General features: G+C 37.4%; 1 protein-coding gene and 1 pseudogene across 2 annotated transcripts in view; both read left to right on the top strand.

The window, feature by feature from the left end:
- Window positions 1-26,524, top strand: part of FSTL5 (follistatin like 5) — a 903,458-nt gene that overhangs the window by 389,398 nt on the left and 487,536 nt on the right. The gene's annotated exons all lie outside the window — the stretch shown is intronic.
- On the top strand, window positions 23,318-25,482 carry LOC101341928 (spermatid perinuclear RNA-binding protein pseudogene; annotated as a pseudogene).

Below are 26,524 nucleotides of genomic sequence, written 5' to 3'. Positions count from 1 at the left end.
TTTTCTTTTGGGGTCTATCCTATATGAGGTTCATTGAGCTTCTTGGATGGCCAGCTTTTCATCTTTCATGATATTGGGAAAGTTTTCTGTCAGCAGTTCTTCAATGATCCTCTCTGTATTTTCTGTTTTCTCCCCCGTTCTGGAACTCTGATCATCCGCAAATTTTTACTTTTGATTATATCCCACATAATTCTCGGGGTCTCTTCATTTTTCTTCATTCTTTTTTTCTGATTTTTCCTTAGAGTTGTATCCAAGTGTTTGTCTTCAATTTTACTGATCCTGTCTTCCATCATTTCAAACCTGCTTCTCAGCCCTTCTATGACACTGTCCATTTCTGAAATGTTGTTTATCTTTTGGATTTCTAATTGTTTTTGTATGATTTTTAGTTGTGAATTTATTTTGGCATTTTGTTCCTGCACTATTTTCCTAAATTCTTCCATTTTTTTTGTCTGTATTTTTCATGAATTTGTCTGCCTTTTCCATGGATTTGTCTTCCTTTTCCATGGATTTGTCTATTTTTTCCTCATTTTTGTCTGCTTTCTGCTTAAACTTTCAGATAGCTCTGATTAGAGATTTGAATTCCCCATCAGGTAGTTCTAGTGCCTTTACTTCTGCTGGAAGGTTGTCTGGTGTGTTTTTTTTTTTTTTTTGGAAGCCTGCTGGAACCATCCTGTCCTGTTTTTTTAAATGTTTTGATATTGTCTGCTATCTTCGGGGCATTCAGTTGTTATTTTTTCTCTTTTACTGATTGTAGATGTGTTTGTTTAATCCTGCTTTTTTGTTTTATTTGGATATGTCTGAGCAGGCGGGCTGTGTGTTCTTTGTTGTTTGCTCATCTGTGGGCAAAATACTTTTTGCCTCCTTCTCCAATTGGCAGGGTCAGTCACTCCGATATGGTATGGCAGGGCAGGTGTAGCTGAAGAGGAGTTGCTGTGATGACTTGTTTGTGGCACTTAATATAGCCACCAAGGCAGGCCAGTAATCAGTGCAGGGCAGGTTCGTAGGCCGTGCCTGGGCTGCTTGGTGGTGTGATGTTCAGCACACAGTGCAGGTTGCTAGGATGGAGAAGAGAGATTGTGATGTGTGGAGCTAAGATGGGTATGGGAGAGAGGAGAGAGAGGAGAGAGGAACAGGAGTCAAAAACATGCAAACAAACAAAGAAGAATGCTAGGGGAGCTTGCTGTTGGAGTGGAGAGATAAGAGACTATGAAATGGAGAAAAAAAAAGAAGAAAAGAAAAGAAATGAATAAATAAAATTAGAAAGATAAAAGAAAAGCAGCTGCAAGGTCTGGGGAAGTTGCTCCCAGGCTGAGAACTACAGCCTGTCTAGAAGTGGTAGAGGTGTCACTCAGTGCCAGGTATTCACGAGACAGGAAGAGAAGGAAAGTATACAGAAATGAGAAACGGAGTAACGAAGAAAGACAAAAAGGGAAAAAGAATGAAAACAAAACAAAAAGAACACGGAAAACTCCCCCCCAAAAAAAAACAGAAAAAAAAGCCATCCAAAAAAAAACAAGAAAAAAGAAATGCCCTCAAGGATACTGCTGCGCATCTGCACATATTGAAGGGGTAAGTCCCAAGCCTCGCAGTACTTCTTGGCTAGAAAGGGCTCCCAATTAGAGAAAAGAAAAAGAAAAAAAACAAACAATTCAAAACAAACAAGCAAAAAAAAAAGCCCCAGGATCCTACCAACATGGCAGTGCGGGCCAGAAAGCAGTTTCACATTTGAGTGGCGTTTCACAGCCTTTCAGGAAGAAGCAAAGATGGTGCATGGAGCTAGGTATTTGAGAGAAAGGATGGGGAGGTGGTGAGAGGCAAGGAAGAAATCTAAAGAAACAGAAAAAAGCAACACCCAGCAACCAAGAAATGGCACTTAGGGAGCTGTCCAGTGCAAATGGTGGAATCCAAGCAACACTGGGGTGAAGCCAGTGCTTCCCAGCCAAGAGACTGTGGTCGCAGGAAGCAGAAGAGGCCAAGTGGGAGTGAAGAAGGGTGGGGGGGTGGGAAAGCATGTATCTATGGTTACAGGTTGTTCTGTCTCCTACTGGAAGCTCTGTGAAGTTGCTTTCTCATACCCCTTGTTTGCTGGCCTCTGATAGGAGTCCAAAATGGCAGGTCCGTGCGATTTCAGCTGATAGAGGACCTCTGCATGTATCTCTCCTCGCTCTCTGTTCTCTGTCAGTTTCTTATTTCGTTCAGTGCTTGGCTGAGTTCCTTATCTCTTCATTTGATGCTTAGGGTTTCAGGATTGCCATTTTCTCTGTTTGGCTTAGTTTTTCAGATATTTGCTGTGGAAGGATGGTGTGGTGCTTCTGCCTGTAGTGCCATGTTGCCTGGAAGTCAGCCTCTTTTTTTTTTTTTTTTTTTTGAAAATGAACAAAAATAATTTTCAAAATAATAAAAAATACAGAATGTTAAGGAAAAATAAAGGCTTTACAAATATGAGTTTACAGATTATAATAAGAGTTGTAAAATATAACTTTGGATGGTTACCACTTAGTTATATTATGGAAAGTTTTGAATGGCTCAACAAACAAACTGGAAAATATACTAAAAGCTTATAGGACTTTTAGAAGTTTTTGGACATGGATGTCACCCAGTGAAATACGTTATACTCAGAATTATCTGGTGAAGTGTGTGATGAATCAAAGAAAAAGATCAAGAGCTAAGAGATCACATAAGAGGTTGGTAAATTAGCATTTGTGTAAACCAGAAGAAGCACAAAATGATAAAAGGAAGAGGAGAAAATCCTATCTATACCTCTGAGATAGAAATAAATGTTGTGGGGAAGTTGGTGAATGTAGCTAAGTTTGCAGGTACCAGACTAGTAAGTTAAGGGTTTTACCTTAGATACACCAGTGTTTCAAAAAGTGAAAGCAATGGCATCTGCTAAGAGTCTAGGAAACGTCAGATAGTGGGAGCAGTGCCAACTACGAAGAGCCTAATTAAGAGAGCTATCTGGAGACAACTGAAATGAGAGTGCCCATCCAGTAACTCAAAAACAAATCTGCTGAGCAACACTGGTCCCAGTGGCGGTGGAAAACCACAAATTGGCAAAGACACGGATTAGGACTTTTATGTAATTTTCTCCAGCAATGCTCAACTGCTCTTATAGGAGTAGAAAATGCAAGATAAGAAAATGCATTACAGACCAGGGGGTTACCAAAAATTTATGACTAAAAGCAAAGTTGAAGGAGAGACAAAGCTCTAATCAAGAAGAGGCCGAGTGGAATGTCTAGGGAAGAGAGGGCAGGGAGTAAACTCAGACGCCAGGCAGTCAACTAAGAGTGAAAGAACATGGCTACATACTGGGTGTATTTACATATAGTCACAGTGCAGACTTAATAGACTAAAAATGGTAGATGGATAAGACTTGTGGTCTAAGAACGAGAATGGAAGTTGCAATTTCAGAGGAAGAGCAGTTCAAAATAACGTGTATGGAAGGAGGTAGCTGGCTTGGACTGAAAGTAAAGACACTTCATGGGATTGACTGACATCCATCTCCTCCACTAGAACTTGATTTTTGTGAGAGCAGATCTCACAGCGTTGCTGTCAGTGCCTATCAGAGTGCCCAGAAATAAAGAGGGCTCCATGAAAATACATTTTATGAAAGTGAGTTAAGAAAGTAAATCAAGGACTTTCAGAGTAGGGTACATAATTGGTTTCCCAGGAGTATGATTCTAAAAGTTAGGCTAAAAACCCCCCACCCGAACACACACACCAAGCTTAACTGATCTGTAGTTGAGACAATAGAAAGAGGAGCAAGGTGATAGAAATAGAGAGCTTGACCCCCCATGTAAGGCTTAGAAACAAAAAAAGAAGAGATACAGTAAAGAATGTGTGACTCACTCAATAAATATCTCTTGAACCTGCAGTGTCTGTGAGCTCCTGGGTACTGAGAAAAATTTGCAAGTATAACAGGCACAGTCACTTTGTTTCTGGAACTTTCATAATGGGATGCAAACATTATTCATTTGAAAATTAAATATTTAACTAAAATTGAGATAAGTGTGACTAAAGATACGTAAGCAGACTTGCAGAGAAATATTCTATAGGAAAATCTTTACAAAGAGTAATGAAGAATGAATAGCAGTTAGCTATAAGAAAGGATGGGCATGAACTCAGGGTTAGCATTCCAGGTAGACAAGTATAATGTAGCAGGTAAGAATATTACAAATAATTGCTTATCCTTTTGAAAATGTTAGAAAAAATAATTCTAAACTTGAAATATGTGGTGTTCATATCAAAACATAGAAAATATTACTTAATCCACTATTTTCTTCCCATTTTATATTCAATCAATTCACTGGTCCTGTAGCCAACGTCTTTAAAATACATCTTCAGTTTGAGAATCTGATCAATTCTGATTACCTCTTCCACTACCACTTAATCCAAATCACTTTCACTTTCACCTATGCTACAGCAAGAATCTTTTACCACCACTTCCCTGCTTCCATTTTTACTATCAGAATATTCTTGTAAAGAGGCAACTCAGATCATGTCACTGCCACTTTCAAACATCCCAATCAGTGGCTTCCCAATTGTGTTTATATAAAATCCAAATTTCACACAATGTCAAAGGCTGTATAATATGGCCCATATGTCCATTTTGGCCCTCAGTTCTTATTCTTTTTTTAAATTTCCTCTGCCTTTCTCAAGCTGTACAATCTGTTTTTCTTTCATGAGCCTGTCAGACTTTCTGGTTTCATGGCTCTGAGTATCCTGCATAAAACTTCTTCACCCAGGTCTTGCATTGCTCGCTTATTTTCTTCATTCAGGTTTCAGAACTCAGAGAGACCCTCCCTGATGATGTCCTACGCAAACTTCAACGCCTCTCTTAGTTTTATTTCTTCATGATACTTATTACTATTTGAATTTACCTTATTTATTCACTTGCTTACCTTATACATAGGCATACATAGATTGTTGTTGTTAGGTGTCATCCAGTTGGTTCCGACTCATAGCGATCCCATGTACAACAGAAAGAAATACTGTTCAGTCCTGCGCCATCCTCGTGATCGTTGTTATGTCTGAGCCCATTTTTGCAGCCACTTTGTCAATCCATCTTGTTGAGGGTCTTCCTCTTTTTCACTGACCCTCTATATTTATATACATATATAAGTGTACAAATAAATATGCACAAATACAAATATAAATTATATTTCTTCCCCATTAGAATATAAATTCCGTAAAGAGAAAAAGGTATTTGGCTGACTTGTGTACTCTTGTATGTTCAGGTCAAGAGTCAGGAGCAGTATCTAGCCCAAGATATACTCAGTAAATGTTTGATGACTGTATATAAATAAACCTTAGAATTTGTTTCAAAATGGCCGGTTTCAAAATGACTATACTTTGAACGCTATGTAGACCTTCCTAAAATTATTATTTTATTAATTTTATAATTAAATATGTTAGCAATATGTTTTGAAATATATCTTTAATAAGTAATTGGATTGTGACATTCTTCATCCTCCTAGTCACATTCTTGCCCACATCCATGTCTTTCTTCATACTGTTCCTCCCACTTCCCACATCAACAAGTTAGGACTGGATTACCTTTTAATGAAAATTCATATTCCATTTGATTGATGAAGAGTTGTTTGCTGTTTCCTCAGCTTCAAAATGTTTTACCTATGCTTTCCTTAATAACTAATATGCTATATTCTACATGTTTCTGATATGGGTTCATATTGTGCCGCTCCTAGACTATAAGTTCCTTGATGACGTGATACATGTCGTTGTTGTCTGCTGTGGCGTAGATTCCGACTCATAGTGACCCTGTAGGACACAGCAGAACTGCCAATAGGGTTACCAAGGACCTGCTGGTGGGTTCAAACTGCCGATCATTTGGTTAGCAGCCTGAGCTCTTAACCGCTTAGCCACCAGGGCTCTGACATGATGCATATTAACATTAAAAAAAAAAAAAAAAGTCTTAAATATCTTGGTGTTTATTTCTCTTTTGAGCCTTATTTCGTATTCCAATCTAGATGCTATTTCTTTAGTGCATTCACTTTCACTGTGATGAACCATCCTCCCCAACTCAGCCAAAATTACACACAGTTTCTATTTCCAAGTTGGAAGAAATATTAATGTAACTGGGATTGCGTTTAATTTGGAAGTGTCTATTTTGAAAATCTAAGTGAGAAATTAAACATATTATCAAAGTAACTTCAGTGCAATATAATTAGTATCTATAATGTCACAAGAAAAAATTCCCCACTGAATGACCGAGTTGCTGTATAACCAGAAAAAAATCAAATTACTAAATAATATTCAGAGTAATTGGATTTTTTTAACTATTCCACAAATTTCAAATATAGTCCTAAGAGCAAAAACTGTTCCTCTTTGTCTTTTCCTGTATTTTTTATATTTCTTGATATTAATATAATGAACAATTAGGAGCAGATTTCTGTGTGTTTCTGTGAATTTTCAATCTAACTATAAATTCTATAACAAATGTGGTCTAGTGCAAACAAGCACAATGACATTATATTAAAACAAACAAGCCTGTTTTATGTTCAAAGGAGATGCTAATTTTGTCTCCATGTATTCCTTAAGGATCTGAATATATAATTTTCAGTTGTATAATATCAAGAGAATACAGAGAGGCTCTGACTATACCAGTTAGAAAGCTCTCCCGAGATACCTTATGGCATTGTTGCCCTATGTTTACATAGCCCCAAGCATAAAATTTTGCTAATCTTAATCTTTATTTCAAGGTAATCAGTTTACCCCAAATAGCACAATTAGAGTTTAATTGGACTCTCCTCTCTTCAATATTATCGCCGTGAGTCAGATTGCTGAGAACGTTCTCAATCTTTGCTTCCCAACTGTAGAACTTAGTACTAATAAGACTAGAAGGAAAAAATGGAAAAGCTCATAAATGTATTCCTCAAATGAAATATGAAGATTGGCTTAGCCTACACTGTTATTTACATATCAATTATTATCAAGTTTAGATTTGGGAAAATAATTTGGCATACTTTTTAAAATTTTTGAACATATTTACATAACAATCTGGGTTTGGGTAATATGTTTGTACGTATACCTAGATACAAACATGTCTACTTATTAATTTTAAATACCCATATATACTACATAGCACATATTGTATTTTGTGTATTATAGTTTATGTAGTTCATTATTTACTATGTGTATTTATTATATTTCTCTTGACTTCTCCAATCTTCTGAAAGACAACTACTATTTTACACAGCCACTGAAACCATTCATTCCTGGCATTTCTCATTTGAGTCACAGTCTCTGACTCAGGAAGTGCATGCTTGTCTAAAAATCTGGTGGTTTTTTTTTGTTTGTTTTTTCCTTGAATATCAATATCTCTTCCTCAAGGAGAATTGCAAATCCTCATCAATCTCTATGAAATCACATGTCTTTTGTTTTCTTAGGCCACTGAAGAGGCATGCAACATGCAACCTCCCCAATGAATGTGAACATTTATAGTCAAAACCCTCGTTTAGAGGAATTACCATGTATGGACCCCCCAGTAGTCCACAGTGTTCATCCAGAGAACAGATATTGCTCTTCCTGTGCAGGTAGCCTCTATGCCAACGGCGAAGATTGTCTACTGGAAGACTCATCCTAAAAGGCCCTTCTCGGGACTGAATGTACCTTTAAGCCATGGCTCCTTTCAATTGAAAAATTAATTTTAGCCGTCTTTCCCCCTCCATCACGCAAAGTGTAACTGACCAACTCATCCTGAGTTAATCCTATCACCACCAGTTCGTCATAGAATTCCGTTAGAAGGCTTCCTTGTCTTCTATGAGCCAGCACCAACCCTCCTCCCACTGAGTTCCAGAGTAAGCTTGCTTTTAATTTCAAAGTTATTACTCTAGTAATACACATAGGTTATGCCCACATGTATAAATATGTGTTCTCATGGTAATCAGTTTTATTCTTTACTATCTTTTTTGACAAATTATTTTATCTAACCCTCATCCTGAGCCTGTAGAATAGAGATTATTACTCTCTTTTTATTGGTGAGGAAAGTAAGTCTCAAGTTGGTAACTTACTCAGTGTTACGTACCGAGGGAGTGGTGGAATGTGGATGTTCTTATCTAACTCCAGAATCCTAATGTTCCTTTCTCTGTTTTCTATAGGAACCTAGATAAGCCATATAAAATCCATAGGAATATTTGAAATCAGTTTTATTTATGCTCTGAACACCCTCAAGAAGGGTAAATACCAATATCCACCCAAGAAGAACTAACTTTGTCCCCTTGACCATGTCAATAATATCAACCTATTCAAAGATTGCCCATCCCCAAAAGAGGAAAAAATAAGGATTAACTTTTATATTTTATCTTTTTTTTTTTTCAGTTTAACTGGTGGCTATTTTTAAATATACATTTCACTAAATAGAAGATACTAAGAATATGTCTAAAAATTTGACTTATTTTTAGAAGGAAATGCACATAAAAAAGCAAACAATAAGTCGCATAACACTTATTCATTTTATATGATTACGATTTTCATGACAACTTTCCTGAAGGTGAACTATATTATTGTATTAACATTGAAGTTAGAAAATTAATGAGCCAGAAAAAAAATAACTAAACAAGCAATATGATAGCAAGAATTATTCAGGGAAGCTAGCAAGAAAACAATTTTTTTCTTAATTAAATCACCAAAATAATACATATGACAAAAATATAAAAAAGAAAAAGATAAATTCTTAGTTTTGTTAGTTTATTCAAGGTTGACAGCATGCATCCCACTGTTCTTTGGTTTACAAAGTAAATTCTGTTTTCTTTATTAAGTTATTTTAGGCCCTTTAATATCTGGAATTCCTTTTACTTTAGAATTTGTACATATAAATTTTAAACCTGAGTATATATTTTACATCTGCCTGTGTTAGAGAAGTGTATTCAATGAACACTTTGAAAGGCTAAGGGTCAATGTGATAAATCTCATTTCACAAAATGATAAACGGCAGTGAATAAAAATAAATAAATAAATAAATAAATAATTTTTGAAAAAAGTCCAGAAGATGGCATGAATTACCCATTTCCCGGGCATTTTCTGATAATGTGATGCCTTTAACAAAGTGAGCTAATTGTCATGAAGAAAAAATACTAAAGAAATCAAAATACATGCATTGAAATTCATGTATTCTTTTATGGTTGTGTCTGCAGTTATGTGTGTGTGTAACATAATATAAATATATATATATATACACACACAAATAAACACATATTTATATATATTTCTAATGAAAAAAAACTATGGAGTCAGGGTGATCAACTCCCAAATCCTGACTCCCTCAGTTATTAGCTAAATTATCTTGAGCAAGATAAGGTTTCTGAGCCCAATCTCCTCATATGTAATTAATGAGAATAATAGTTTCTACAGCAGACTAGATTTTCTTTGAATCCTACTTGCCTTTGGAGATATGGCTATCTCCTCTTATATTTATCCACAAGCCATATAGCTTTGTTTTAGCAGATTAACCCTTGAAGATCTGCAGAGTAATGGAGAGAAAAGTGACTTTATGGAATGCGCAGTCAACCTCTCTTAGACTTAGACACCACTTCCTTTTCAGATCTGGTGTTAACTTGCCTCCAGGTAGCTTTAGCTCAATCACATGACTCTTGTCCACTGAGAAAAGCATTGCAGTTTGGTCATCTCTGCCCCCACCAAGCAAGTGTGCATCCATGCAAACACACACACACACACTCGTACACATGCACACACACACATCCTTTGCAAGAAACAATTCAACTGTGTGAGAAGACAATTTTCTCCACCTTCTTATATCACCTTGAATGGCAACTCTGATAATTAAATGGCCTAATGTTTTAAAAATCCTTCACTGTATGCAGTAACACAAAAAAATGCATTTTAGTTTCTCTTCCCTTTAAACATTGCAACGTCCATTCGTTGGTGCTGATTCTAAAGCACACCATTAATCTTATGTAAATAGCAACTTCTACCATTTTCTGGCTACAAATCTCCTGAAACCATATCATTCCTATCTCTAAGTCACAGACAACTTTGTAACTCTATATTGAAAAAGGATGATTAAATGTATATGGCATTGTTGCAGCTGGGATTTACATTTGACAGATACTGATTATCACTCTTAATTTTCTCAGCGTATTTGATACTAACCACCACTGGGTTTAAATACTGTGGGATCTTTCCTACAAAATTAGTTTTCACTTGTGATCTTGGTTACATTGAACATATCAATTTTAATGGGAAAAAAGTAAATCTTTTTGACACAGAAATAAGTTTCTTTGATTTTGGTATGTGACTGGGAGAACCCACCTTTGCTAGGTAGGGTCATCTCCGACAGCAGTGTTAGCACCAAAGAAATCAGAGATCATAATTCTGTGATAATTAAAAGAGAAAAGTCCTAGATAATTATAGTCTACATGTAAATAGGCTGACAGTGTTATTAAATACAGTGAGATTATGAGTTTTTCACCGTGTTAAAGTTGAGTTTGCATTTCTCATATTCAGTTATTCACTTGTAATACATTTTATGCCTATAATTTAAATAGAAGAGCCTACCTAGTTTGTATCAGTATTTTGCATCATTAAATAGAACCATTCTTGTGTAGCAAACAAGGAAACGAGGAGAGACAATAAATAGAGGGAAAATATCCAATCAAAGTTGAGAATTCTGTGTGTGTGTGGTGGAGGGTGAGTATTTTACGTGTTTGATGGTAGTGAGAAACATTTGAAGAACCTTTCATGGTCTTGATTTGTGTTTATCAACCATGGATACTGGTAACACAGAAGGCCTACCACAGCTTTAGAGATTTCTCTTTTCTTCAATTTTAATCAGTTTAATAGCTTCAGGTCTGTTATTGAGGGTGTTGTTGTTGTTAGGTGCCTTCGAGTTGGTTCTGACCCATAGTGACCCTACGTACAACCGAAGGAAATACGGCCCAGTCCCGCGCCATCCTCATGATCATTGTTATGCTTGTGCCTATTGTTGCAGCCAGTGTCAATCCATCCCACTGAGGGTCTCTCCCTTTTTCCCTGACCATCTATTTTACTAAGCATGATGTCTTTCTCCAGGAACTGATACTTCCTGATAACACGTCCAAAGTATGTAAGATGAATTTCACCATCCTTGCTTTAGAGGAGCATTCTGGCTGTACTTCTTCCAAGAAAGATTTTTTCCTTCTTCTGACCAAAAATCAAAACCGAACCCGTTGCTGTCAAGTCAATTCCGACTTATAGAGACCCTATAGGACAGAGTAGAACTGCCCTATATGGTTTCCAAGGAGCAGCTGGTGGATTCAAACTGCCAACCCTTTGGTTAGTAGCCAAACGCTTAACCACTGTGCCACCAGGGCTCCTGTTCTTCTGTCAGTCCATGGTATATTCAATATTCTTTGCTAAAACCATAATTCAAAGGCATCAATTCTTCTTCAGACTTTCTTATTCATTGTCCAGCTTTTGCATACACATGAAGCAATTGAAAACACCATGGCTTGGGTCAGGTGCTCCTTAGTCCTTAAAGTGACATCTTTGTTTTTTGACACTCCAAAGAGGTCTTTTGCAGCAGATTTGCCCAGTGCAATGTGTCGTTTGATTTCTTGACTGTTGCTTCTATGGGCGTTGATTGTGGATTCAAGTAAAATGAAATCCTTGGCAACTTCAATCTTTTCTCCTCTTATCATGAAGTTGCTTATTGGTTCAGTTGTGAGGATTTTTGTTTTCTTTATGTTAAGGTATAATCCAGACTTCCTGGAGCCATGAAGGTTGGATGAACTCCTGAAACTATTGCCCAAAGATAATCTTTAAACCTGAAACCAAAAGTCTTCTAAAAACCAAACAACCGTGTAGCTTAACTAGGACATAAATGTCTGCCTTGACCATTATGGTTTTTTAAGAACTATCTGTGTGGGATCAAAGTGACAAGATCAGCTTGAAAGGTTAGATAGCAACCTTAAGGGGCAGTGCATTTGTGTTAATGGTGGAGGAACAACTCAGAAAAGGAAGGTGAGAATGGTTGCGCAACTTGAAGAATGTAACTAATCGGTACACATAGAAACTGTTGAATTGCTGTACGTGTTGCTGTGTATATTCTCAAGAACAAAATAAATACATTTTTTAAAAGTATTTGATTTTACATTTTATAATAACATTCACTTGTTAAATAAATGCCTCCCTAAATCCTCATTTGAGAGACCAGAATTCTATAAAGAATCTTTCAACCGCAAAATGTAAATGCATTTCTTCAGTTTAACCTAGAGAAGGGAATTCAGGAAACAGCTAAAGTGATTAAAAGGATGAGAATTATATTCAAAATTTTAAATCGTTAAACAATATTTGGTCAGTTAAAAAAACCTCATGTGAAGACATTTGAGAGACTTTCAGATGAGGCTATGCTTTTGGCCCACGGACTCAACAACTCTGTGTTGCCCGCAGGTATCGGACTAGGGCAGCAACGCAGCGCTGATTACGGGTAGGATGGCCCAGCTGATTATCGTAACTGCTGCCAAGAACTTGTACACCTTTAAAAATTTTAATTGGCAAAAGTTGTGTAATAGATATATTTACAACAAGGAAAAAAAAAAAAAAAAACAGAGTACCCGCTGAGGCTGCTTATATACCAAAAACCTTCTGGGATTTGGTGTCTTGGTTTGGTGGTTTAGGGTCATGGCTTCATGGGACATCCCGGTTAAAGAATGAGATTGATTTTCCAGTGTAACTGGTAAACTCATTCACAAGGCATCTCGCGAGAACTCTGGAGCCTGAAAAGATGTGAACTAGAGGGTTTGTTCAGAGAATGCATGACCTGCGCATAGCAGGAGAGACAGCTAGATTGAAGAAAATAACAGCCCGAGTTAAACCAAAACAACTCAAAAGAAAAAAAAAAATGCTTTTACTAAAGTTTTAAAATATTTGTTGTTTTTGGTTACCATCAAGTCAAGCCATCTCATGGAGACCCTGTGTGTGCAGAGCAGAACTGTGCTCCATAGGGTTTTTAAGACGGTGAACTTCCAGATGCCGATCACCATTCTGTCTTCGGAGGTGCCTCTGGATGGGTTCGAACTGCCAACCTTTGCATAGTGGTCCAACACTTCACCATTTGCAGCACCCAGTGACTCCTTTAAAATTTTTAGAAATAAATATAATTTAAAAGAGTACATTCATTTTGGAGCAAATAACAGTAAAGGACATTAACTATAGTTCTCTCATCGACGATTTGGAAATCTGAACACAAACTTAGGAAAGAAAGAAACAGTGCTGTCTGGTTGAACTCATAGGAAGGGTGTTGGTTGCTGTTATCTCTTCTTCTGTTTTTAATTCTATTCCATAATACAAAATCAGACAACATTATTACCATCTAATTCTTACTAATCCAAGGCAAGGTGAATAAGTCATGTAACAAAGAGTTTACCTGAATAATAGAATAGTTTAGCTTAGAATAGAATAGTTTAGTTCTGTAAATACCAAAAAAAAAAAAAAGTTCAGTAAATAGATATCCACAAAATATGTAAAGGTGATTTCAGCAAATACTAAAGACTATATTTCAATATCTTAATAACTGTGATGTCCCTACAGTATCAGACAAAGAATTATGGAAAGTACTGGTGATTCTGTTGGAGAATTCACGATAGGTCACAGTGACAAAGTCTCAGAGGATTGCTGTGTTTCATATGTGTCCTTGTCTTATAACAACCATATCTGAATAGATTTAACTTCAGAACAGGACAAGGTATTAGAAGAATTGATAAAATCACTATCTGCAATTGCTTAGAAAGAGAAAAAAACAATACTAAGAAATCACTAGCATTTGTCAAAAATCAGTAATAACAGATGGTGTGTTGTTTCTCTTTGACAGGATAATATGCTGTTAAGAAGAGGGATAGATTATTTTTAAGATTTGGGGAACATAGGACATTGTTAAAGGAATGTATAATTGTTTAATTTAGTGGCACTAATTAGGGGTAAGTTCACAGTTATGCTTTAAAACAGACTTGATGGACTTCAAATAAACAGATGCTAATTATTAAGTAGCATATTATTTATTAGTTCATTGACCAAATATAAAGAGATACAACATTTATTTTAGGTGAGGATACTTATGTTTTATTTTGGATCATTTGTATTTTGAGAAATAACCTAAAAGAATGATTAGACTGGTGTTCATTTTTAGCAGACTACTTTTGGGTTCATAGTTGGCTCCCTATAGCTGTACAAGTGAATTTTATAAATGAACAGATGCTTGAAATTCCATAAGCGCACATAGAAACCGACTTGATGGAATCATAGATTGGAGTTGGAAGGAGCCTATAGCATTTATAATGCAAACAGATTTCCTGATTACACACAGAGAAGGTTCACAGACTAGCTTCTAAATACATAATCACCATTACGTTTCTGTTCAGATTTAGCCACCTGTTTCTGATTACTTGGTACCAGCTGTCAATTTGCAGCCATTTATATTGATGTCACAAGGTGTCCCAGCTCTGCAGGAGACCTTGAGTTGACACTGTAGATGCCTCTTCACGCATTCCCCAAAGCTCACTGTAAAGGCAGCCTCAGAGCTTTCAGTGTCAACATACAAGCAATCCTGTACGGACACGCAGCTAGAGCCCATCTTCAGGCCCACAGAGGGAAGGCCAAAGCCTCATCACTTACTGAACAGCCAACCAGCAGAATACATCCAATAAAAAAGTTAACTCTGCGCTTATTCGCTACACTGCCACCGCACTGGTCTCTTTCCTACTATCAAAATAACTCCTTTAAATTAGGAGCAGCGATTTACACTACCTGATTAGACATTTAACATTACATAAGATTTTGCTGTATTTATTTCATTGTTTATTTATTTATTGTCTGTTTCTCTTCATCTAAACAAAAGTTCTCTTCAAAGGGCGATCTTACTGTTCCATATAACAATATGTCTCTAATTTCTCAGAAAGCTGCTCAGTAAATATTGTTGAATAAATAAAAAACATCCCACATGTTCATATATGGAATTTTGGTCACAAATATTATATAAAAGTATTTTAGGACATATTTTATACATACAAAACAGAACTAATTAAAAAATTAATGCTAATATGGGCATATGAATATGCATATACCCTACTGTATTTCTTATTTTATTTTAGAGTAATTTGGACATAATCTATAAAATGAGACCTAGATATTTTTAATTTATAGAACACAATAATGCATTTTTTCTAACATTTTCTGCCTTCACAATTTGTTATGGCCAATGTTAGAATCTATTCATGTCTATTTCAAATACTTGGGTTTAATATATATATAAATAGATAAAGTATTTCAAAATCAACTTGGCAGCACCCAACAACACACACACAGGCGCACACACACACACACACACACTTAGACAGTTATAGATATATAACCGTATTTTATAAAACTTGGCTAAGACTCATTAACAACCTATCATATGCAGATGGCACAATCTTGCTTGCAGAAAGGGAAAAGGACTTGAAGCACTTACTGATAAAGATCAAAGACCACAGACTTCAGTATGGATTACACCTCAACATCAAGAAAACAAAAATCCTTACGATTAGACCAATAAGCAACATCATGATAAATGGAGAAAATATTGAAGTTGTCAAGTATTTCATTTTACTTGGATCCACAGTCAACTCCCACGGAAGCAGCAGTCAAGAAATCAGACGATGTATCGCTTTGGTCAAATGTGCTGCAAAAGACCTCTTTAAAGTGTTGAAAAGTAAAGATGTCACTTTGAGGATTAAGGTGCACTTGACCCAAACCATGGTATTTTCAATCACCTCATACGCGTGTGAAAGCTGGACAATGAATAGGAAGACCAAAAAATAATTGACACCTTTGAATTATGGTGTTGATGAAGAATACTGAATATACCATGGACTGCCAGAAGAATGAATAAATCTGTCTTGGAAGGAGTACAACCAGAATGCTCCTTGGATATAAGGATGGCGAGACTTTGTCTTACATACTTTGGACATGCTTTCAGGAGGGACCAGTCCTGGAGAAGGACAACGAACTTGGTAAAGTGGAGCACTAGCCAAAAAGAGGAGGACCCTCAAGGAGATGGATTGACACAGTAGCTACTACAATGGGCTCAAGCATAGCAAAGATTTCGATGATGGCGCAGGACTGAGCAATGTTTTATTCTGTTGTACATAGGGTCGCTATGAGTCAAGGGCACCTAACAGCGATAATCATTATATGGATTATATGTGTGTGTGTGTATATATATATATATATATAATATGATAGGATATATGATATGATATAATATATATATATATATGTATGTGTGTGTGTATAGGTAAGTGTGTGTATATATATACAGTCTCACTCTCCCTCCTCCTTCAATCTTTTGGCTGTGCTTGCCAGAAGGAGTCTGGGAACAAGTGTACTTCTGAAAGTCATCCGTACACATCAAGAATCGATCTCAAGGGGCAAACAGACATAGCCAGCACAGGAAATATGATCCAATCTGGGAGACAGAGGTGCTGTGTGCCCGGTTTATTGTGTACAGTAATTTTAGCAATCTTGGGGGAGTAACGTACAAAGTTGAGTTTTCCAGGTAACACAGGTTAGGGTGGAGTTAGAGTAGTTTAACAGAAATACCCAGGAGGAAACAGAGTGGATCAAATTAAATATAAGGGTTAGATAAACAGTTGCCATTTTTGCTGCTCTTCAATTCTGCTGATATCAGCAGTGTTTGGCGTTGCTTACTGAGGCAGAGTCTTGAGAACAGAGATTTTTCCATTATGTTATTCCTTTTTTTAATTTTATCCATCTAAAAGATAACTTTATTACATATTGAGAAATAAACACTAAAATGTAAATTCTAAATATGAAGTAACTGGTCTTTTGAATAAGTGGGTCGTATCTGTTTTCTGAAGTCTGGGTTTTTTAGTTTGTTTTGTTTTTCAAACGTCTCCCTTCTTTACATTTCAGTCAAGCTATATGAAAAACATGTCTCCACTTATTATGCTCTTCTACTCATTCTCCAGTCAGGGCTTAATGCTGTTACTTGGTTTGTGCTCCAAAGAGTGCATGGATATTGCTTTTCCTTAGCTCAGCCTGTACTTGCCAAATACAATGGAGACTTTTTAGTCATTTTCTAAAGAGACTTCGACATTTGACACTGCAGAAAAATCAAGCATATCACCGTTATCACAATATTAAAACTCTATAGTCCCTTAACTTTTGTAATACCACACACTTCTTGTAATTTTATTTTGAACTCTGAAAATTTCTAAACAATCTACTTGTTACTGACAATTCCAGTCTTTGCCCAATGCTTTTCTTTCTACATGCTCTCCTGAGGTAAGCTCACTCACTCTTAGGTTTTCTTCTTAACATTTTTTTTGGTTATTGATGTAAAATTTAAATATGATGAAATGCAGTGCCCTTAAGTGTTTATAGTACCTTGAGTTTTGACAAATGTATACACTATATAATGACCACTGCAATCAAGACAGAGAATATGCCCATCATTCCAGAAAATTCTCTTATTTCTGTTTGTAGTTAATCCATCTTTCTCAGTCAGAAGTCCCCCTGTTGCAGTATCAACCACATACGATAGGTCCGTCATCCGTGTGCTTAAATCCCTCTTAAATGGAAACAAGCAATAAATACAGTTCTGTGTCTGGCTTATTTTATTTAATATATTCTCTGTGAGACGCACCCACATTGTTGGTATAAGCACTCTTCACTTCTCCATTCACCTATTGATAGATACCAAGTTTGCCCACTCTCTGAAAGTAAAGTGTTTCTATGAGAACTTTCATAAACCTAAATGGCATAAAGTGAAGAAACAATTGCCATTATTTCATATGGGAAAAATTTTTGAGGGTTCTCAGACCCAAAAATTAACCTGCCAAATCATAGCAAATAACACATAAAACCTAAAATAACACTAATGTGTAGTAAAAGTAGGAATGATGTGATAAATATACAGCCTATATTAAGTAGAAATAACATATGTACAGTGTAGTTCACATATCAGAATGGAGAAGTCAGCGAGCATGCTGGAAGGCTGACAGGAGGTGGTGATGACAGTTCCAGTAGCCAGCTGGCACATGGGGCTGCGTTGAAGGGCCTGGATTTGAATCCCGCAGAAGAGCGGGTTTTATATTAACTGGGTATGCTGAGGGATGAGTCCTACAGCTAGAGAAATGCACAGAGGACAAGTGGAGGATGGGATCTCACGATGCACGGTGGGTTTGTAAGTCACCAGGCATTTGTTTGGATGTGGCTGGGTCATTCAATAAGGGCTAGGGAGTTTGAAAGGAGGAGCTTGGTCAAGCCACTGCGTAAAACTGGTGGCGAACACGTTGACTTAGACACTTTACTGAGCACCTTGCTTGCTTGGGAGGAGTGAGAAGGATGCACAAAATAAATCTAGACAAAGCACAGATGCTCACAGGCACAGTCCAAAGCTTTGGCAGCCAGGTACTGAGATGCTGAGGGCAGTTCCCAGAGAAGGATTGGGCGACAGCACTCTCCCCGCTCAGGAAGGGCAGTTCCCAGAGAAGGACTGGGCGACAGCACTCTCCCCGCTCAGGAAGGGCAGTTCCCGGAGAAGGACTGGGCGACAGCACTCTCCCCGCTCAGGAAGGGCAGTTCCCAGAGAAGGACTGGGCGACAGCGCTCTCCCGCTCGCTCAGGACGCACTGCCTCCTTAACCGCTTGCCGCAAAACAAACACCGAACACTAGTTTCGGTTTTCGCCTTTTTTGGTAAAAGCAAAATCCTCTTCGGATTTCTTTCAGTTAGCAAAAACTGGTACCAATGTGGGTCTTTTTAAAAAGCTAAATGGCCTAAAGTGAACTTTCAAAAAAAATGGGGGATACTTGTATGTCGTTGTTTCTCATTTTGGACTGTTGTAAATATAATGGATTTTTGGATAAAATTCATTTATAATAGTACTTTATTCTGTACTGTAGGATCCGTCTAATATCCATGGGATCCATACAGTGTCCTCTTTCATTCTTATTGTTGTTATTAGTGGCCTTGGAGTTGATTCCTACTCATGGCGACCCCGGGTACTTCAAAGTAAAACTGCCCTGTAGAGTTTTCAAGGCCATGACCTTTTGGAAGCAGATCTCTGGGCCTGTCTTCTGAGGTGCCTCTGGGTGAGTTTAAACTGCCAACCTATTGGCTAATAGTGCAGGGACACACAATGGCATCCATTAGGGAATTACTTTACCATACAACAAACTCTTGCCATAGAGCCAATTCTAACTCATAGTGGCCATGTAGGACAGAGTAGAACTGCCCCATAGGGTTTCCAAAGCTGTAATCTTTATGGAAACAGACTGCCACATCTTTCTCCCAAGGAGCAACTAGTTGGTTCAAACAGCCGACGTTTTGTTAGCAGCTGAGCGCTTTAACCATTGCACCACCAGGGCTCCTTTCAAGTTGCACAAGTAGCTAATACTTCAGTACTGGTATTCTGAGACAATGACACTTGTATTATGTCACCCACATTCATTTACTGCTAGGTCTATCATGATTACCCTAGTTAAGTCTTTAATACCTTAGTGTTTCTGTAGTAGACTTTCCTCCACATCTCCGTACCACCAAAAATCTATCAAACCTTTCTGCTATTTTAAATTTGTTATCTGATATTTCTAAATGAATTTTCATGCGTAGGATATAAGTAACAACTTCGGAAAGAAAGATTGTATGTTAATCATTGCCATCTCTTGATATTTTTTTCTTATATGGATGAAATTTAGGAATAAGAAAAAAATCCAAAATAAAGTCTATATGTTTTCATACATGGAGTTGGTTACTTTTGAATCAATTCTACTCATGGTGACCCCATGTGTGTCAGAGTAGAGCTGCTCCATAGGGTTTTCAAGGCTGTGACCCTTGAAAGCCTGTCTTCAGAGGCACCTCTGGATGGATTCAAACCGCCAACCTTTTGGCTAATAGTCCAGCACGTAACCATTGGCACCGCCTAGGCACCTTTACACCCAAGGACACATACACACACAAACATAAAAAATTTCCCACCTTTATCATCGTCTGATAAGATGAGGGAAAACATACTACTTTTCTGTTTTGTTTGCTTGCTTGTTTTGCTTTCGTTATTTGAAATTTGAATTTTCCACTGAAGAATTAACTACCATTATTACCTTTTTAAAAAATATCTGGGATATATTTTTCTGTATCCGCTCCTACTTGCCAAAGAAAAAACCAACAAGACATTAAAATCACGTAACAGAGACAACTCGTTTAAGCATACATCATCAAGTCAAATGGTTACTTTTCTATGATTTCCATAATGATATGTCAGTATTTATGTTAAACCAAAAAAAACAAACCCATTGCCGTCAAGTCGATTCCGACTCATAGCGACCCTAAAGGACAGAGTATAACCGCCCCATAGGGTTTCCAAGTTGCGGCTGGTGGATTTGAACTGCCGACCTTTTGGTTAGCAGCTGTAGCTCTTAACCACTACACCACCAGGGTTTCCAGTATTCATATTACTAACCCTGAAAGTCAAAAAGTATATATATTTTATAAATGAAATATTCATAATAACAACTGAGTCAGCATTGCTTCTATGAGTAGATAAAAAGGGTATTAAATGCATGATGAAGAAGATGCTTCCACTTAATACTTCATATAATGTACTTTTAACTCTATTCAAAGCCGCAATGAAAGTTGAACTTTATTAAGTTTTTTTTAATCATTATTTTGTTATGTTTTCTTTATAGTATATCTAAGATTAGGCTTTATTATGTAACTGGATTTCTCTGTTCAGGAATCATAGATGTATATAGCCCGAAGGACCTCACAGATTAAGTAGAGCAATCCTATTGTTCTACTAATGATATCAAAGTTCTCGATGTCATTTTAGTGCCTTGCAAGATTTTATAGCTTCAAATTCTTTACTGTTTCTTCTCCTCAGGCTAATAAAATGCCATCATGTCCCATAAATCCACCAAAAAGACATATTTTTCTAACTCAAAGGGCATCTTAATTATTTACCATATCTAACTGGCATTTTTTCAAGATTTATTTGATGTCACTTTTTATAGTATTTGAGATTGGGGGGCACATCATGTATCTTAAAATTTGCAGTTATGATTTCTGAATTCCCCATAGCACTTCCTTAACAACAGCTTCTTAGTGCCTTGCACAGACTCCCTCTCCTCCCCGGGCCTTCAGAAAGCATCTCTCTCAGATTCCACAGGAGGTTTCCCTTCCACAATATGCACTTCTCTTTGGATGACCTCACCATCATCTCTGTTGATGCCCCAAAGATGTTCCACTCATTTGACACACTTTGCAGTCAATAGTGTCCACATTCTAATTAATTCTCAAGTTGAAAAATCCATCTTGAACTTCCAGATTCAGAAGCCCAACTCCTTAGGCAGTACCTTCAGCTGGATGGTATACAGATGTCTCAAACTCAACAGATCAGTAACTGACTCATTATCCTTTCATAAAAACTGTTCCTCCTCTTTTATTTCCTATTGTAAAGAATGGAATCAATATCCACTGAATCATCCAATTCAGAAACAAAAGGAAAATATTCATCTTGTTAAAAATTCTCTTGCTGCCCCCCTTAAGTATCTGTTTATTATCTATCCTCCTTTACATCTTTATTCTCATTCTTTAGGCTCGGGAAAAAAAGTAAATCCAAAATTTCACAGTATCTCAAATATTGTTACTCAACCATCTATTCTCAAACCTGCTGCCAGAGAGTTCTTTCTAATATGCAAATTTGAATATGGAATAGCCTCACTTGAAATAGCCTCCTTGATATAGTTACAACTCCTTAGAAGGGCATCCAAGAGCCTCCATCAGCAGCCCATCTCCCATTGGACCGCTCAGCGGCATCTCTGTACCTGACGGATGATGAACTATGCGTAGCCAGAAACATGTCTTCCTCCCAATCAACACTATGCTTTTCTACCTGGAATTCTGTCTGGGATGATTATCTCTCCTAACAAAACATAGCACCACATTATCCTTTTGTATAATTCATTCTTTTATTTCAGTTTTCATATCATCTAGGAATTCTTTTCATGCCCCTCATCTGAAGGGACTTGAAGCCTTACATAAAACTACCGTAACACTTATCACACCGCATTATAATGGTTTGTTCACGTGTAGAAATTTTCCATTGACATTGTTCTCAGGCATCTTTTATTTTAACTGCCCTGACGCATAGTAGGCAACAGGCAATAAGAAACGTTTGAATGAATGAATGGTTTTAGGCCATGCCCCTTATTACAATCTAAATTACTTAATAAACTTAATAAACTCAATAAACTCATAAGTCATTTCTTTAGCAGTCTTTTAAAATGCATTTTCCAGCAATCGACTCTAAAACTCTAAGAGTGATTGTCTATTTGCATTTTCAGCATGACACACACGCTTAAGTACAGTGACCCCTGTGAGAACTGGGAGTAGACAGGCCTTGTTCTCCCGGGTCTTGCAAGGTTTCCACCTTTGACAGGGTGCAGTCCTACCACTTTTCTATCACTCTCTGTTAGTGGGAAATATTTGACTTTTCCTTCTCTGCAGGTTTCCATCTAACACAGGTTCTCACTTTCGCAGGGTTATTGTAGGTGCCATTATATTCTGTATTATTGTGTTATTTCTAAGTATAGTATATTGGATATACAATAGAAGTTATCTAATGAGCTACGTTATTTTTAAGAGGTATTCTTAAACATTTCAAAACTAAAATCTTGTAGGATAAAAAGCTCCATTGAAGTTGAATATATGAGAAACTGAACTTTATTATTTGAGCATTTAATTTCAAATAATACAATGTAATTTTTTGAAATTAGGAACTAAACTCAACAGAAAATATATAGCATGTTTGACATGTTTTTATAGAAAACATATGTACTTCCTAACAAAACATAGATTAACCTTGGGAATTTAAACCTTTTAAATTCATTTTCATATTTACGTTATCTTTTCCCAATGCCACAAAAAAGCCTTCAGGTGGCGTAAATGTCAATTTAAAAGTGAGGCAGTGGGGACCTCATACCATCAAAAAAGCAGTGCCAGGAGCAGAGCGTGTCCTTTGGACCGGGTTTCCTGCGCAGAGAAGCTCCTGGTCCAGGCGAACACCGAAGAGAAGAAGGCTGACAGAGAGAAAAAGGCTTCCCTTGGAGCTGACGTCCTGAATTTGGACTTTCAGCCTACTTTGACTATTTTGTTTCTTAGTCATGCTCTGTTCTGTAGAATGGCAACAGAAGGTCTTTCGAGAATCAAAGGCACTGTTTGAAACTTGTTTACTAAGGTATAGTCCAGAGAACAAGTCTCCAAACATCTTTGCAGTATGGACTCTGAGCTGTCAGGGGACTCAGGCTTATGAGGAGGCTCCGTCACACAAAACAGTGTCTAGTGAAGACGACAAGAAAGAGAGGAAAGGATCGTAAAAAGAAGCTAAAATACTATAGAAAATCATGAGATCTATTCGCTCTTTTGCCAGTGATGATCGCCGTGTTATGGTGACGCATTCAACAATTTACCCATCTCCGGAGGAACTTGAAGCTGTTCAGAATATGGTGTCTACAGTTGAATGTGCTCTTAAACATGTCTCAGATTGGCTGGATGAAACAAATAAAGACACAAAAACGGAGGGTGAGACAGAAGTGATGAAAGATGAGGCCGTAGAAAACTATTCCAAGGGTCAAGGTGGTCGGACATTGTGTGGTGTAATGAGGATTGGCCTGGTTGCAAAAGGCTTGCTGATTAAAGATGGTATGGATTTGGGACTGGTTTTAATGTGCAAAGACAAACCCACAGAGACCCTGTTAAATACAGTCAAAGATAATCTTCCTATTCAGATTCAGAAACTCACAAAAGAGAAATATCAAGTGGAGCAAGGTGTAAAAGAGGCATCTATTATAATTCAGAATACAAAAGAACCCCTGCTAACTTTGAAGGTGATGCTTACTTCCCCTCTAATTAGGGCGGATTGGAGAAAAAGGATGGAGACAATGTTTCGATGAAAGATCCTCCGGACTTATTGGACAGGCAGAAATGCCTGAATGCCTTGGCGTCTCTTCGACATGCCAAATGGTTTCAGGCAAGGGCAAATGGATCAAAATCATGTGTAATTGTCCTCCACATTCTTCGAGATTTGTGCAACAGAGTCCCCACATGGGCACCGTTAAAAGGATGGCCACTAGAGCTTATATGTGAAAAGTCTATAGGTACTTGTAATAGACCTTTGGGCGCTGGGGACGCCTTGAGACGAGTAATGGAGCGTTTGGCATTACTACTTCCTGGGGGTCCTGGTCTTCACGATCCTTGTGAGCGAGACCCAACAGATGCTCTGAGCTACATGACCACTCAGCAGAAAGAGGATATTACCCAAAGTGCACAGCATGCACTCAGACTATCAGCCTTTGGCCAGATTTATAAAGTGCTGGAGATGGACCCTGTTCCATCTAGTAAGCCTTTTCAGAAATATTCCTGGTCAGTTACTGATAAAGAAGATGCTGGGTCTTCAGCTCTAAAGAGGCCATTTGAGGATGGATCGGGGGATGATAAAGATCCCAACAAGAAGATGAAACGAAACTTAAGGAAAATTCTGGACAGTAAAGCAGTAGACCTTATGAATGCACTAATGAGGCTAAATCAGATCAGGCCTGGGCTTCAGTATAAGCTCTTACCTCAGTCTGGTCCTGTTCATGCCCCTGTTTTCACAATGTCTGTAGATGTGGATGGCACAACATATGAAGCCTCAGGACCATCCAAGAAAACAGCAAAACTTCACGTGGCAGTGAAGGTATCGCAGGCAATGGGATACCCAACAGGCTTTGATGCAGATATTGAATGTATGAGTTCTGAAGAAAAATCAGATAATGAAGGCAAAACTGAAACAGTGTCTTCAAACTCAAGCAATAATACCAGAAATTCTACAGCTGAAACCTCCAGTACCTTAGAGGTAAGAACTCAGGGCCCTATTCTCATAGCAAGTGGCAAAAATCCTGTAATGGAGCTTAATGAAAAAAGAAGAGGTCTTAAATATGAACTTATCTCAGAGACTGGTGGAAGCCATGACAAATGCTTTGTAATGGAGGTAGAAGTAGATAGACAGAAATTCAGAGGCGCGGGTCCAAATAAGAAAGTGGCAAAGGCAAGTGCAGCTTTAGCTGCCCTTGAGAAGCTGTTTTTTGGACCCAATGCAGCAAATAATAAGAAAAAGAAGATTATCCCTCAGGCAAAGGGTGCTGTGAATACAGCTGTGTCTGCAGCAGTCCAAGCTGTTCGGGGCAGAGGAAGAGGAACTCTAACAAGGGGAGCTTTCGTTGGGGCCACAGGTGCCCCTGGCTACACAGCTCCAGGCCATGGAACACCATATGGTTACAGCACAGCTGCCCCTGCGTATGGTTTACCCAAGAGAATGGCTCTGTTGCCCGTTATGAAATTCCCAGCTTATCCTGTTCCCCACTACTCATTCTTTTAGCAAATGACAGAAGCTAATTCCTGTTGAGCAACAATACAGTACAGTACAGAATGTTAGAGAAAAAGCCTTTTTATCCTGCTTTCTTTGAACACATACTTGATCAAAATGATTTGTAAAGAACATCTTTCCTACTTTTTGATTTTAACAAATGCAAATTTAGTTCTTTAAAACTTGAAAACAAACAAACAAAAAAAGAAACCAGTTCTGTGAAATGGTACCTCATTTCTGGAAAATAACTTATACCAGCCCTTCTGTTCTAGGGAAATAAAAGTCTAGCAGTTCAAAGTTTAAGTTTTAAGTATCAGATTATGTAAAATTAAATTTGTGAAGGATGTACAGAGTCTCAGACACTGATCACAAATAAACTTCTTTGTTGTGACACAGAGTACTGCCTGGTTCCTGACGCAGTCCCTGACCTAGCTGATTGATTTGTATTTGCCCAGGGCACTTTAATTTGGGCTCTAGTTATTTTTTTTAATACAATAGAGACTTTTCATTTAAACTTTAACTTTGTAAACATTGAAGTGTGTAATTAAAGCCAATAAAATATGGGTTTGAATATTGTTTTAGCTTATTATTTTTGATATGTTTTGGTATCAAATGACGAGGAATTGAAAACTGATAATAACTTAGTCCTAGAACCCATTCATTTGTAAGCAAACTGCTAAAACAAAGCAAAGGTGATTGTTAGTTGGAGCCAGTCCACTTATTCTGTAAGCTGTTTGTACTCCTATGGTACAAGGGATTCCCATAATAAAGGTTACATTCTGTTATCAGAGCACTGCTTATTAAATGATGGCACTACCCAGAGATGGGGAAGGAGGAATGTGATTACTTTAGTTTCAGAATTTCCAAGTTTTAAAAGATAATAAATTAATAGATCAACCACAAAACAAACAAAAAAAAAAAAAAAAAAAGTGAGGCAGGTGGTGCTAGTCTGTCCCCCCAGAGGAATGACAGGAGGTATGCTGTAAAGGGGATTTTTGTTTTTTAATTTAAATATCCAGACAGAAATTTATAATAGGTCCATTGCCTAAATTTTGAGAATAAGTAAAAAGACCCAAAAATGTTTCTCAATGCTGAGACATGAAAGTCTCAG

Source organism: Trichechus manatus, unplaced genomic scaffold (assembly GCF_000243295.1).
Source record: "Trichechus manatus latirostris isolate Lorelei unplaced genomic scaffold, TriManLat1.0 scaffold00089, whole genome shotgun sequence".
NCBI classification, from domain to species: Eukaryota; Metazoa; Chordata; class Mammalia; order Sirenia; family Trichechidae; genus Trichechus; species Trichechus manatus.
The sequence above is the reverse complement of the archived record's forward strand: the minus strand, read 5'-3'. Positions and strand labels throughout refer to the sequence as shown.